Source organism: Bactrocera neohumeralis, chromosome 3 (genome assembly GCF_024586455.1).
Source record: "Bactrocera neohumeralis isolate Rockhampton chromosome 3, APGP_CSIRO_Bneo_wtdbg2-racon-allhic-juicebox.fasta_v2, whole genome shotgun sequence".
In the NCBI taxonomy this organism is placed as follows: Eukaryota; Metazoa; Arthropoda; class Insecta; order Diptera; family Tephritidae; genus Bactrocera; species Bactrocera neohumeralis.
The window spans coordinates 19,944,460-19,959,375 of NC_065920.1; the positions used below are offsets into that span (position 1 = coordinate 19,944,460).

Genomic DNA, 14,916 nt, shown 5'->3' on the forward strand with positions numbered 1-14,916 from the left:
TTCCTTACTTTCTCTAAATATATTTCAAAAGTCATGCTAAAATTTTTTGTTTAGTTATAAAAATCTGATAATTTTCATTTTACTGGGCCTAAAGAATACACTACTCAACAAACCTGAAGGAATAATTTACGACTGATGTGCTAAGAGGTCTGTGGGGTATTTGAGGTATCCTGATTACGAATTTGGTATAACAAATTTTCCATCACGTACAGTTATTTTTGCAATTTTAGTAAATCGTGGTACTTCGACCCCTATAAACCTTGACTACAACACAAAAAATGCTACGAGTTAGGGAAATTGTACTACCATTTTCTGTTTTATCAACACAAAATTAACAAGAAACAGTCCCTAACATCACTGTCTCAAAATTACTGTAAATTATTGATACCTGTTGCTTGTATAGAAGAAAGTCAGTCGACTGACTAGTAGGACTTTTACTTCATATTACTTGTACATTAGTTTATAATAAGTTAATGTGATCAGGAAATGATGTATGTTTATAAATATTTGTATATACTTGTATGTACATATATACATATGTATATATATTTTATATTTTGCTCTTGAATATGATACAAACCAGAGGGAAAGACATAAAATTATATAAAATGAGAGCTATATTCGACGAACCACTTTCCAATAGGATACCATACGCCACAAAAGTTACCAACAACAATTATATTTATACAATTATATGTATATATAGTACATACTACTTTGAGCAAAAATAAGAAAGACTTTGTTCATAATTTTAAAATTCTTAATTTATTGTTCAAAATCTATATTTTCACCGTCAAAGTAACCCTCCAATACACTTGTGCCAACATTTTTTCTAATCGAAGTAGAACTTTTTTATTAAATATTACACCTCCAAAATATTATACTAAATTTTCAAATCCGTGTAATAGTTTTGGAAATACAGCCTTGAACCTTGTGCGCTCGAGGCTAGCTAGGCTAAGTGCGCCGTCTTTAAACGCGTTTTTCTCGAAACTGTGTTTTTGAAGTCGGTTGGCAAGATTTATCGAGAACTACTCAACCGATCTTCATGAAATTTTACACAGGTCTTTGAAATACAATTATTAAAGACTTGGAAGAAGAATTTTTTTCGATTACAACTATTTGAAAAGAAAATGAGGCTAAATTTTCACTGAAATTTTCATTTTTTTTGTAAAAATGTCTGCCAAAAATTAAATTTTCAGTTTTTTCTCCTTTGTTCAAGTTCTAAGTTAAGGTTTAACTAAAACACGTATTTTTTTAACTTTGGATGATCCTGTAAGGATTTATTACTTGAGGAAAACATTGTTGCTGTTTTTTTAAAAAAGAAAACCCATGTAACCCCTTAATGGCTTCAATTGACTTAAAATTTGCTGAATAGCCAGAAGTCACACAGAGCTAAATTAGGCGCACACACTAGTTTCGGTTGAAAATTTGTCGAAAAACTGACGAAGAATACTACGGTGAATTATCGTAGTGCAAAAACCAAGTGTTGTCAGCAAATAATTCTTGCCTTTCTTACGAAAAGATTTGAGCAAACAACGCATAACATCCAAATGGTATTCCTTGTTGACAGTTTGGCCGGTCGCTAGATTTTCGGAGTGCACCAAACCTATATAATCGAAGAAAACTGTCAACATAATCTTGATTTTTGGCCAGCTTTGACGTGGTTCGGCTCACCTTTGCCATGATACTCGGCCGATTGACCGTCTGTTTCCGGGTCGTAAGCATAGATCCAAGACTCATCGCCAGTAATAATACGTTTGATGACATCCTGGTAGTCGGAAAGCATTGTTTCACAGACATTAACGGGTACGCAGTTCTTCGAAAAAATTGAGTGATTTTGGTACCAATCAGGCTATCATTTTCCTTAGTCCCAAATGATCTTTTTTGTTTATTTCATGGTTTTCACTTATCTTTCCGATATTCCAACGATGCCAGTAAAATCTCTGACTGTTAGTCGTCGGTTCTCAAGCACCAATACCTTTCTTTTATTGACGTGTTGACTATCAGTTGATATAGATGGCCGGCCTGGATTTGGTTCGACGTCAACGCGTTCTCGACTCTCTTTGAATAATTTGTAGCAATTTAAAAGACTTGCTTCCGACAAAAATTATCACCGAAGGTCTTTGCCTACATTCTAAACGTTTCGTCACCAGAAATTTGATTCCGCAACACAATTTTATGGAACTTCTTTGCTGAATATTTTGACTCATCGTTGAAATCGCCGAATGCGCTTTGTGTATTTCAGAAAGACAAGCGTATACTAAACACTAATGATTATTTTGATATAAAATTTGGTCAGATGTCTCTGACAGTCATACCAAATTAGAAAAAAGAAATAATTCGACGAAAGGGGTTTTCCGCGAAATTTAAATTAAAGAGTTTTACTATTTTTTGCCCAGAATGTTATATATGTACATACATACAAATATACAAGTGAACATAGCAGGCTATAGGAGTATAGAGATATCGGTTTATGTGTAGTTGCAAATTCTCTGCGTCAACAAACACATATCGAGGAAACCGCATAAAAATGACGATATATAAAATATACAGCCGAAGGCATTTATAAATATGAGTATGTAATAACTTTTATTATTACTATGGATGCCACTCATACACAATTATATATACACGTATGTTTATTTTGGTGAAATGGTATATGCACAGGTATGTGAGTGCCAACAACATTCGACAATTTACGAGTGCCCATTATGAGTTTATCGCGATGCTTCTATGTATGCAAATAACGGTACGTAGTCATCATAATCATAAGCAACGCCGCTTGTGCCCCCAATATACATAACGGTTACTCCACGACCTGTGCCCGCTTAAGCTACTTTTTATGCGTTATCAGCGCCTATTTATGCCACCCACATGCCCAGCGCCGACTGCTGCTGGCGACAGTGAGAGGTCGCGAGAGTGGGCACAAGCGGGAGAAACTGCTGGAGGAGCGCAAGGCAAGCGACCAGCGGGCGACAGGCAACAGGCTGCCATTGACACTGAGATGGCAGGCCAGTCAGCCAGCCAGCAAGCGGAAGATTGAGTGTGAAAGATTGCTGTGCGCTCAGTTGCAGTGCGCAAGCGCGTCAAGGTGGTGCTTCACTGCTCTTGTGGTTGTGGTAGCTGCACCAACACCACGCCTGCGGGCGGCAGGACAACATCTGTATGTATATATAATAAAATATACCAAAAGTTGCGCTCTTCAAGACTCTCTATCAAACTGTTGCACGATAACTTGTTGTTTTGCGCCATTGTTTGTATGTATATGGGCATATGATTAGAAATTATCTGTATTTGTGGATATGTATGTGTATGTAAGTGTGTGTGTGTGTTTTCCAGCTATCTTCTGTTAACTCAATTGTTATGGTGTTGGTTTCATGCTTACGCTCATTTGCTTGCCTACCTTTTGATTATTACACGCACTCGCTGGCTGTTGTTGTATTGCATGATATACACACACAAATACACAAACACATACAGCACATATGTACGTATATAATGTCTACATATATTATAGATATACGCTTGCAATTAGCCGTGCTGCTTGTTTTGTGAATGACGGCGAATAAAGTGTGAAAAATCGATGTGGCTTAGTAGCTTTTAGTTGTTGGGAAGCTTTTGAGCTTGTTTATGTATGTTATGTTTTTTCGTTAGAAACTCTTGCTATTCAACGCACACACACACAAATAGGGGAGACAACTGTAAAGTTACAATTTTACATGCGGCTGGTTACGTGGGTTAATTGGGTGCAAGTGAACTTGACTTAATATTCTTCTAGTATACAATGTATAGCTAGTGTAGCTAAAGCGCAACAACAACAACAATAGCGAACTTAATGAAGTCAATGTGGCAAGAAAATAGCGGAAATTAACTGATCACGTGCTTGGTAAATAAACTGTCATTGCAGATTAATGGAATTAAAATATTAGCGAAAATGAAAGTTTTGGAATTTAGTGAAAAAAGAACTTTAGAAGTATTACAACTTTTACCTAATATAGATTAAGAATGCAAAGGATCTACTTCCGTATGCTTTAGAATCTATACCCTCGTGACAGCAAGAAGGAAGAACAGTAATTTTTCGTTCACAGAAATCGAAGCTCTATAATCTGCTGTCGGGAACTTTTAACCAATTTCAGACTATCAGACCACTGTAGTGTCTTTCAAGCAGAAGCTTGATATCTAGTCTGATATCAGAGCTGCTATAGTGGATGAAGTGGTAACCCTAGCGGATCAATGGCGGCGAACGTGCAGCCTACGGAAAAATGTGACGAAACTTTCAAGTGTCATTCTAATATAAAAGTACCTAAAATTGTAATTTGTATTATTTGTGAAAGTGTTTTTCATGAAGGCGATTTTAACAAGTATAAAAGTAAAAAGGGTCTATATGTCGGAAAACGATTAGTGGTGTGTTCTGATCATAACATTGAAAACATAACCTCTACCGACCACGCCAGTCTTGACGAAAATGCTAAGAAAATTATCGCACATGTAAAACTGGGTGAAAAAGAGGAGCTTAAAACATGTCTTAGTGCTAGTGTTTTATTGGATACATCAAACCCTCAAGAACTACTAAATAAAACAGTGGGGAATATTGATGAAGCCCAACTGATCAACGACAAAGTGGAAATTGAACTATTGCGTGACTTAAACTCAGAATTAAAATCCAAAAATCAATTATTAACTGATCTTTTAGAATTGCGCAAAGCTGAAGTAAACAAAAGTAAATCTTATGCTGAAATTGTAAAAGAAAACACTAAAGAAAAAGTTATGACAAAGGTCGCTGATATTGTTATAAGAACAAAAAACAAGTCAGTAAATAAAAATTAGGCTCAGATCGTCAAAAATAATATTATAGCGAATACTAGTGCGCAGACAAAAAATGTCATATCAACAAAAGCAGGTGATATTATTGTAAAGTGTAAAAATAAAGAAGACGTCTCCAGAACCAAGACAGTGCTTGCTGAAAAACTTGGTGATAATTATGAAGTTGTTCAGGAAAACTAAACTCGCCTAAAATAAAAATATCTGATATATTGAAAGTGACATGAATAAGGAAGAACTAGTTGAAGACTTATGTAATAGAAACAGTGCTTTCTTTGACGGTGATTATAATATCGTTGCTGACTTTACTAGTGGTAAAAACAAGCCTAACATAATATTGGAAGTGTCTCCTAATATATATTTTAGTGTCATGACATCGAGAGTAGTCTACATCGGGTATAAAAGCTGTCGTGTTTTTGATGCTTTTGACTTAAATATCAATCAAGATCAAGATGGGAACGAAGAATCTATGGATCTCGTGCGAGCTCAGTAAGCGTTGGTCAGCAACCAGCACTTGCAGGGTTGCCAGAGTGAAAGGCAAAAGTTTCATGGATCTACCAGCACTAAGCAAGGTTTACAGTGATAAATGCCCGTGCCGGTGAGGCTCAAATGTATTTTGGAGAAGTTAACTTGTAAAAGTTGCAGAGAGGAAGATGAGGTGGTTGAAGCAACTCGGTTGCCATACTTTCTACGAACTCGACTAGTAGATATTAGCCTTGAAATCCAACGAGGCAACACTCTTGCTAACAGGTGCTACTTTGGACCGAGTCGGCAATTGAGTAGTAAAATCCTCTCTCAACGAGAAAATACCAAATTCTACAAGTCACTCATCATCCCCGTCATGCTATATAGTGCAGAGACATGGACGATGACAACATCTGTTGAGTCGGCGTTACGAGTTTACGAGAGAAAGGTTCTGCGGAATATTTATGGTTCTTTGATGGAACGGATGGATGTAAGAGAACATTCTATCTTTGAGGTTTTGGATTCAGTACCCGCCGGTGGAAGCAGTGGAAGAGGAAGACCTCTACACCGTTAGATAGATCAGGTGGAAAAGGACCTGGCTGCACTTGTATCTCGAATTCCGTATTTTATTTTACTTTATCTGTATTCTTAAAAACAAATAATTAGAATGCATTCCGGATTCCAACCGGGGTTGGATAAACGGAGTGATCCTGAAGTACTCATGGATCGTAGCAACGTTACCGCAAACGAAATTTACTATTGTAAAGTACATTCTCGTAGAAGGCTGCTGTGAAAATATTAGCCGAAATGGGCATGTCAGCAAATTAAAAAAAAAAAGAAAAAAATGCTAACGATCGCTGATCGCACACAGAAATCAAAGAGCGCGTCAAAAATTGATTTAAATAGTTTTATCTACCCAAATCAACCGAAAAAATCTATTCCGGAGCATAAGATATTGGCAGAACGACGGTTAAAGGTTCGCGCTATAGCTGGGACAGTAGACTGTAATCCGAAAGAGACGAAAAATTGATCAAGGGACCAAGGAAGTGTCGAAATTATGGATTATAATCTAGGAATCTGCTTCGAAGCAGATGGAGACTGTCCTATCGGCCGGAAAGATGATGACCACCGTTGTTTTTATAAACGGATCGCAAACAAAGTTTTTGTTAAGAATCGTCTACATTTGTGATGTTGATGATTCGGTGCAACCGAAGTTAACAGTTTTTCTTGTTTAATTCACCTTTACGGACTACCTGAATTATTATGTTATTGAAACGTATTTTTTGGACGGCTGATCGAGTTGGAATGAACCAACAATTTTCATTGTTAAGTGCCATAAAAAAGGATATCAGACCAATCGTGCCAAGAACTGGAAACAAAAATGTCTCATTTGTGAGAAAGTTTGGAAATAGCAATAATAAGAGAAATTTAACCTAAAATATATAGTAACACTGATCAGTAACCCCTAAGTGTTTGCTTCCATTCATAACGCTTAAGTGAAAATTCAATAAGCTACGTAACAAAAGCTCCAAAAGCGAAGTACTCGAAAAGCAAATATATACATACATATGTATATGTAAGTATATATATACTGTTTTGTATATAAATACGGGTAAGCGCGAGCTTTCATCGCATGCCTGCGGTAGCCGAAAAATTCACGCAGACAGATACACACACATATACATATTTGTATATATATGTGTGTATCATCAACTCTTGATAAATATTTTCATATAAGTATTAGTCAGTGCCCAGTAGGAAAATTTATAAATATATGTTAATTACAGAGAATAGAGGTATGAACTCATTCTAAATTGTTTCCTCATCGATTTGCCATTTCCCTGCTCGCTATCTTTGAGCGCTGCGTTTTTAGATTAATTAGAGACAATAACAAGGTCGTCGGATTTATAAAATAAGAAAGATATTAATGTTGCTCGAAAGCAAGGAAGAACTAAAGTACTATTTGCTCCGGAAAGAAGACTCTTTCCACAAAAGAATGAGCTAAAAGCAATCTATGAGCTAAGATATATAGAGACAAAAGAGCACCTGGATATTGTAATTAAATTCCCCGGTTAAATGATATTTCAAAGAAATGTATTTTTCCGTAAGCCTTTTCCAACATTCGCAATGATTCCTCACACGAAATTTGGTTCGAAATAGAAAATTTGAGACAAATTATCTGTTCGATATTTTTATAAATTGATGTATCGACTTAAGCAGCTGCTGTTTCGTGTGCGGAATCATTGCGAATGTTGGAAAAGGTTTACGGGGATTCAGATTTATCAAAAACACAAGCACACGAGTGGTACAAAGTCTTCAAAGACGGTCGAACGATCGTTGAAGACATACCTCGTCCTTTTCAACTGGTCAAAATATCGAAAAAGTGAAGGATTTGGTGCTTCAAAATCGTCAGGCAGGTGTAAGAGAGATGGCATGAGAGCTCGACATATCACGCGAGTCGGTTCGAAAAATTTTGGTGGAAGTTTTGTGTTTTTGTTTGATTCGAGTATCGTAAACAGCTCTCTTTGAACATGCATCATCGCTCGAATTCCGATCCCACATTTAAGAAGAGCATTATAACTGTCGATGTATACACAAACAAGTCAACAATCATCGGCATAGAGAGAAAAAACGTGCCGAAACCGAAAAAACCACATCAAAGCCACTCAAAAGTCAAGGTGAGGCTTTTGTTTTTTTCGATTTTCGTAGTTAGATGTATAAATAATTTGTTGTAGAGGGACAGACGGTCAATAAGAAGTTCTATTTGGACGAATTGAGGCATTTGCGTAACAACATCCCTCGAAAACGGTTGAAATTGTGAAGAACATTTCATGGGTTTTACACGATAATAAAGTACCATCGCATCGAGCCACGTTTGTGAACGAATTTAAAACCAAAAAATGCAATGAATACCATTGATCAACCACTGTATTCAGGAGATTTGGCGCCATGTGATTTTTCTCGTTCCCCAAACTGAAATTGCTGCTCCGTGGAACCCGTTTTCAGCCGATCGAAGAGATAAAACAAAATTTACTGAAGGAGCTGAAGGCCATCTCAAAAAATATTAATGAAAATTGTTTCTAGAACTGGAAAAATCGTTGGCATAATAGTATTACATCTGTTGGGGAATAATTTGAAGGCGAAAAGTAAATATTGATGAATAATTAAATATTTTGCGTTTTATTTATTATTATTTCCAGGGACTTCTTTTTAGATTTTTCACGTTTTTCACAAATTTTGAAAATTTAGTAAACGGCTGGTTTTATCGAAAAACGAAAGGAAATTAAATTTCGGACAAAAAGAACTTAACGATCGTGTCATAAAAGTGTTTTGTTCCAGAGATATAAGCGAATTAATAAAAAAGTAGAAAATACGGCAATTGATTTTTACTAATCAAACTTTTTCCTACAGTTGAACGACAACAAACTGACAAACTTGCTATCGTATACAAAGTAGAATTGTTGTTGGTATTTGCAGTGCGTGAGAGTGCTGTTATCGCTACAAGATACCGAACAGCATAATAACCAACACATACATACACGACTAATGTGAATGTTGTTGCTGCGCACGAAGTAGAGAGTCGTCACGGTTGCTGTACGCGACTGTGTGGTTGCTTGCTCCAGCAGTCGCTGCTCACAGCTTATAGCTCACCAAATAAAATCATTCGTTAACGTTTCAGTAGGACATGAGCAGTCCTTCGGTTGATGCCAAATTCTGAACGAAAGTGTACGTACCACAAAGGTCGGCATATAAATTATATATAGTGGAAGAAAATCTGCAATGTTTTGAGGAAAAAGTGGAAAAGCGCACATATACCAGCAAATAACGCTGAGTTTAAAGCAATTGTGTGGAAAAACGTTGCATAGTTTTGGGCTGAATTTAGTTAATTTATTTTATATACAATATTGCGCTATTTGGCAAACAATTTTGAAATATTTTTGGCGTTTTAGTGTGTTTTTTGTTTGTTTTGCGTTGGAATTTTTGTGTGTGCTTACAAAATTTCAAGCTCACAAAGTTGCTGTCCGTGTTAAGCTTTTTATGGTGTTCGTGTCCCGCTGAGCATGTGTCTGTGCGCTGATGACGTATTATATTTTGTTGGTGTACATGCTGCTGGCTCGTGCTTGGCGTGAAAAGCTAGCAGCTGGAGTAGTGGAAAAAAGCAGCTGAAGTCAAGTAGCCGACGCAGCAAATCGCGTTAGAATGTCAACGTCAACAGTTCGCAGTGTAAACAGTTTAATTGAACTTTGATGAAAAAAGTGACATTTTTTTAAGTGTGAACATTTTCGTTCAATTGACGGAATTTTTCGGCACGAAAATTGGAAGAAAATTAACAACAGCGTTGAAAGTCAACAACACTTCAGTAGCAGCTGTGAAATAAATCGCGTTTACACACCTAAAACACTCACACTGAAACAAAAAGTGAGTTTGCAGGCTAATTTAGCCAAGCCAGCTGTGCTTCACACACAAACATACAGACATATGTATACAAAGTACTAAATCTTAAAGGACTCTCCGCAGCGAAGGGTTGCTCTGATTTGCTATTCATTATTCTCCTAAAATATCTGCAAATCACCACAATCATCGTCATCGCTAACGCCCACCAGTGCCTACATGCACAAATACACACACATCAACACACACATATACATGCTAAAATGTAACGCCAGCAGGAATAGGTAACCTTTCAGCGCCCGGCAGGCCGTGAAACGAGCGTTACTTAGCTATTTACGTACTTCCCGTCTTACTATTTTTAACTTATCAATTCCATGCCACGAATGCAATAATTTTTCACCTCCGCTGTCCTTTTGTGGTGGCACCGCCACAGCTAACTAACTGTGCGGTTGCTCAAACGCCCTAAAGGAACTGCCAGCACCTTGCGTCTGTGTGTGTGTGTGTTCCTGCTCCTAAGCTTGCAATAACAATGTGTATATTTGCGTAAGGTGGTGCGCAGCAGCAACAACAAAAAAAACCAGCTACACCTTTGGCAGTTCATTCATTGTATTGCCACCTACCACACTGAGGTCGGTGTTGCTTGTTGTTGTCGTTGTTGTTGCACTAGCCATAACTTGTATGGTCAATTTGTGTGGGCATTTTGTTTTGTTATTTATTTTCTGTTTTATTCTATGACCGCTTTCGCTGTTGCTGGCACTGTGTGGTTTGCACAGCTGAAGCTTTTTAATGAAATGGCGAGTTGCACTTTGAATCGATAGCGATTCTATTGTACGCCTTAATGTCTAGGTGAAAGTTATGAATTCATCAGCAGCTGTGCTTTTCAGAAAATACATACTTGTGTGTATATTTTTTATAGAAAATGGAATTGGTACTTATGAGAAGTCACTTCAGTTATTTTATAATAAGAGGAGAAAACAACTCGAGTTGCACCGAAGCTATAATTCACTTCATAAATACAAAAAATTCCATACAAGCACCTAAGTTTGATAGGTAAGTTTGTATGTCAGCTATATGCTATAGTCACATAGCTGCCATACAAACTCAGAACAATTTCTATCGAGATTGTACCGTTTTCTCGGGCAATAGTCTACTAAAAGTTTTCCATACAAAAGTTTTACATACAAGGTTTGTAGGTTGATCGGTAAGTTGTACTACTGAACAAAAAAACACTATTGGATACAAAAAGTTACTGAATATTTTCGAAAATTGGCGTCGCGTTACTGCTGTGAAACACTGCTTTTTGACTGCCAGAATGTCATGAAACGTTTTTACTGGGGATGATACTTGGATCTATGCTCACGAACAGGAAACAGACGATCGATAAGCCGAATATCGTGGCAAAGGTGAACCGAAGCTAAAAAAACACGTCAAAGCAGGTCAAAAATGAAGCTTATGTTTACAATTATCTTCGATTATCGAGGTGTGGTGCACTCCAAATTCCTTCCGACCGGCCAAACTGTCAACAATGATAACTATTTAAGTGTTATGCGTCATTTGCGCGAAGTTATGCGTAAAAAGAGGCCGGAATTATGGACCGTCAACTCTTGGTTTTTGCACCACGATAATGCACCGTTGCATACTGCATGGGCTTTTCGTGAGTTTTTCGTCAAATTCTCAATCAATATCGTGCCGCAACCACCACATTCGCATCATTTAACTCCGTGCAAGTTTTGGATATTCAGCAAACTCAAACGACCGCTCCGAGAAAACTGTTTTGAGTCTATTGAAGGCATTAAACGTGAATCGTTACGCACATTGAAGGCTTATTCTAGAAATTGACTTTAAAAAATGTTTCGAGGATCGAAAAAAGCATTGGTACAAGCTTATTGGGGTTAAGAGGGTTTAATTTGAGGGGAAGACATAGAATAAATAATTTTATAAAGAAAGTCTTACAATTTTCTGCTCATAGTAATAATTATACCATGATAGCTGTAAACTATAGTGATCTGAATAATTGCAGCGAAGTCTTAGGTATATTAAGTTTGTCATGATGTTAATAATACCCAAAATGAAACACCAGAAACCCTATAAAGTGAGTTAACTCGATTTAGGCATATATGTCCATCTGTTTGCATATATGCGAGCTAGTCCCTCAGTTTTTGTGATATTGTTCTGAAAATTTGCACCCGTCCTTCGAAGAAACTGTTGAGCATATAGCTACCATACAAACTAGTAAAACACACGAAAAAGTTCATGTAAAGAACCTTTTGCATTTTTGAAGAGTGTTATACTTAGCTTTGGAGTACCTTAATGTTTTGCGGAAAGTATGACAAGATTTTTCTTAGAATTTAATATGTTTGGAGACCTACCAGTGCCTGTTTAAAGATAAGTGTGGCTAAAAAAAAAACAGTTTGATGATAATTAGTATGATAACCACTATAGCATAAAAATTGTTAATGAATTTCTGTAAGCTCTCAAAAATCTCTTACCAAAACAGCGAACTTTTATATCCTGCCAATAATTAGGATGAGGTTGTAAAACCTAATCTTTGTCTAATATAATCAATTTGCGAGTTATTAACCAACTCCGGCGAGAAACGCGATTTAAAAAACAGGAAGTATCTTTGTTGTTAATTACCGACACTTATTTTTTCGGAGTGTCACCGCTGATATGATGGTGGATCCGAATGAAACCCCAATTATACTCACTTGCCTTACACTGATATTTTAACTAAATACGTCTTTGGAAAAGTTAACTCAAATACCAGTGAATACAGCGTAATGAAAAAGAACAATGATTGTGAAATGAAATCAATTAATATTTTCCTCGAATAACTATATAATGAACCCATAGATTCAACATAGATTCAATCAATCGATGCACCATTACCACATTTATATCCGACAATAAGATATATTAAGATTTTGACAACATTGATTTTTAATTCCCTTATTAGAATGTCATTTGATATTAATTTCGAAACATTCGGCTTAAACTGTTTTCTAACCCCTAGACAGTGCACAGATTGATATTTCACACTACAATTAACTTTCAATAATCAAATTGTGTTGTTGGCTGTTGTTTGCATTGTAAATGTAACATGTTGCATGTCGCTTGTGGTTGGACACTGTCACTTTCGTTAAGTAATACCTTTTGTTTTGACAGCAGCGAAAGAAAGCAACAACGAATGCTAAAATTATGATGATTGCTGAATAAGCCGACATAAAAGCTTTCCACTAAAGTGGCACATGTATGCTCTTGCATGCATTTAACCTCATATTTACACGTGAAATACATTAAGGTATGCAGATATGAGTAGTTGATTGTTGAGATATCACAATGCGGCAGAAGTTTTTAAACGAATTCGATCAAAGCTGTCTTGTTTCCGTTTCACGGTTTTTTGTATTTTGAAAGCAATAGCGCATATTTCGGTTTAAATACATATGCTGTGCTTTACAATATTCCGCTTCAAGGGTTGGTATTAAATGTGATTTTTATATTGAGTTAAGACCCGAACCTGAATTTCATCTGCCGGTAATACCAAAAAGTTAGTCACAATTTTTGTTCAGTATTCTTTAATAAAAAGCCACCAAAAGCTAAAATTTCAATCCATGCTATGAGAAGTTCGGCGTCTATAAAGGAAATATAGAAAATACTATGGTATATATATTTCTTCGAAAGGAGTCGGTACATCGGCTGTACTATTACTAAGTATCTACTCTACACTATAGCAAGTCTGTCGGGAATAATCAGTTATCGAACAGTCAACTTGTTACTTATTATTAACGGTTTCCTGCTAAAAACAAATAGTTAAAAGTACAGCGAAATTGTTGGGGAATACCATGCTTTAGAAATTTTTCTTGGTCTTCGACAAATTAAATTATTTCTGTCTAGAGTAGAAGTAATATACTCAACGCCGGCTAAATTTTGCATGAAATTTGAAATTTTTTTAATACCGAAACGGCAGCTAAAACACTGGAGATTGGAATGGATTTCTGTGCCTATTCGAATCTTAAGAGAAATACAGACAGACAAAATAGGTGATGTGGTTGAAAAAAGTTCAAGATTTATTGATTCATTTGTGAAAATGGTGCAACTAATCTACAAATAAATTACTCTTAATTTTCTTTTAAGATGACCGATGTTAGGGCAGGCTGAGGAGAGACCACAGCACTGATTTCGATCAAGCATCAGTGTAGATGAGTTCAATATTATAAATATTATTAATAATAACAAAGATCAGAGAAATATATACAAAGATTGACCATGAAAAAATATCAAAAATGTTGAAAAAATAATTATTCCATAGTTTTAGACCCAATAAAGCCACGAACCGCTTGTTATAGCAGCCATTTGAATACAAAATATATACAAACTTACTACAATAGAACACACTGTACACAATAATCACTACAACAGCAACTCTGTTGAACAACACAACCCACAAGTATTCTTCAGCCCACTCGAAATAGCAACTCACTTATTCATTCAATTCAATTGTGCAGAGAATGTTACTCATACGCCATGTAATACCAACAAACATAACCAAAAAGTGTCGACGACAAGGAGTTGCGCACTAGAGCGATCATGATATGTTTATGAGAGCCTACATGTGAGCGTGGTGAAAATGTGCACTGACAGCTACAGTAGGGTCGATGGTGCTGTGAAGTGAATAAACGCAATTATACACACATATAAATAAAGCAAATTTTTCAAGTGGGTATTGGTGTTTTTTTTCGTTTTTGTTAACAGAGAGTTTGGCTCAAACGTCATCAGCGCAACGTTTATACTAATAAGCGTTATAAGGAACATTTTCCTTATACGTCAATCCATAATGTGTTCACAGCTGCTTGCCTACTTCGCCCTCAAACGTCAGCCACCCACAGCCGGCGTGTGCCATACAGCGCTCTCTCACTAATACAGGCGCATAAATTCTGTGAAGTGTTGAGACTTTGATTCGGGTCGTTTTTGTTTTGTTTTTTGTTTTTTTTTTTTGAAATTTATTTCATTGCTCCGAAAACTCTTTGAAGTAGTGTTGATGAATTTTGTCTGCTTTAGGCGTTTTTGTCCACCATTTGGAATTTGGGTGTCTACGATTCGCTTATATCATAAACTCTATTGTTGTTAGTGACTTTTGCTGTGGTTTTACAATAAATTGAATTTTTTTTGGTGGGGAATGTGTCTTTTTAATTTAATTTTTTTCGGTTTGGAAAATTTATAAAATATCAAGCGACAAGG

General features: G+C 36.3%; 2 long non-coding RNA genes across 6 annotated transcripts in view; one reads left to right on the top strand and one right to left on the bottom strand.

Moving 5' to 3' along the window:
• LOC126752951 (uncharacterized) overlaps window positions 1-14,916 on the bottom strand; it is a 241,550-nt gene that overhangs the window by 5,866 nt on the left and 220,768 nt on the right. The gene's annotated exons all lie outside the window — the stretch shown is intronic.
• On the top strand, window positions 6,179-8,455 carry LOC126752952 (uncharacterized). The gene is made up of 2 exons (XR_007666071.1): window positions 6,179-7,964; window positions 8,022-8,455. It is a non-coding gene; the product is annotated as an uncharacterized LOC126752952 (long non-coding RNA).